The 1,228-nt window shown below is 40.1% G+C and overlaps 1 pseudogene across 1 annotated transcript; it reads left to right on the plus strand.

Annotated features, from left to right (window-relative positions):
• The first annotated feature begins 338 nt into the window (after positions 1-338).
• On the plus strand, positions 339-833 carry LOC308416041 (peptidyl-prolyl cis-trans isomerase A-like; annotated as a pseudogene). Its single transcript has one exon. The product of its transcript is annotated as a peptidyl-prolyl cis-trans isomerase A-like (transcript).
• Positions 834-1,228: the final 395 nt, after the last annotated feature.

Here is a 1,228-nt window from a genome sequence, read left to right on the forward strand (position 1 = left end):
TTTTTCTCATATAAAATATGGCTGAAAGAGATCTCTTAATTATCAAACTCGGTAGATACCCAAAAGATTAATTTAAAAAGCTGCAGTTATAAAATGTGTTTTGGGAAGAGGGCAGGGCATAAGAAATGATTAGAATTTAGAAAAAAATTTCTACATCCTCCTTATTCTGTTAATATTTATATCAGTAATAGAGAAATCAGTACATTTTAAAAATGAGTAATTGTATACATGGGAATAAGGAGATACAGTTTTCCACTCCTCAATGACAGAAAGTGTCATCATAAGTCAGTCTATGGCTTTGCAGACACGTCTGTTGCTTTTTGCCGCTTGTTTCAGACATGGTCAACCCCACCATGTTCTTTGACATCACAGCCGATGGCCAGCCCTGTGGCTATGTCTCCTTCCAGCTTTTTGCAGATAAAGTTCCAAAGACAGCAGAAAACTTTCATGCTCTGAGCACTGGAGAGAGAGGATTTGGCTATAAGGGTTCCTCCTTTCACGGAATTATTCCAGGATTCATGTGCCAGGGTGGTGACATCACACGACATAATGGCACTGGCAGCAAGCAGCTCCATCTATGGAGAAAAATTTGAGAATGAGAACTTCATCCTGAAGCATTCAGGTCTTGGCATCTTGTCCATGGCAAATGATGGACCAAACACAAATGGTTGCCAGTTTTTTATATGCACTGCCAAGACTGAGTATCTTGATGGCAAACATGGTCTTTGGGAAGGTGAAGGAAGGCATGAGCCTTGTGGAAGCTATGGAGAGGTTTTGGGTTCAGAAATGGCAAGACCAGCAAGACAACCATTTCCACCTGTGAACAGCTCTAATTTCTTTTGCCTTATGGGCATTTTACCCATCAAACCATTCCTTCTGTAGCTCAGGAAAATGCCCCCACCCCATCTGCTCACAATACCCTATAATCTCTGCTCTCACTGAAGTTCTTTGGGTTCCATATTTTTCTCATTCCCCTTCGAGTCTAGCTGGATTGTAAAGTTAAATTTATGATAATGAATAAAAAATAGGGGAAAAAGAAGTCAGTCTGGAAAGGCATTTGAGAATTGTGTGTGTAAAGATGACTTGCCCCCAGTGACTGTCTCAGTTTCAGATTTGTCTCTCCTTGACTTATTCCACTGTTCTTCTCCTCTCAAAAAAGTTCCCACTCTATGTTTATGGACCTCCTATGTCTAGCATCTAAGAAATAAAATCATAAACCAACATCGTC

The sequence above is a fragment of the Micromys minutus genome, assembly GCF_963924665.1.
Source record: "Micromys minutus genome assembly, chromosome: X".
Taxonomy (NCBI): domain Eukaryota; kingdom Metazoa; phylum Chordata; class Mammalia; order Rodentia; family Muridae; genus Micromys; species Micromys minutus.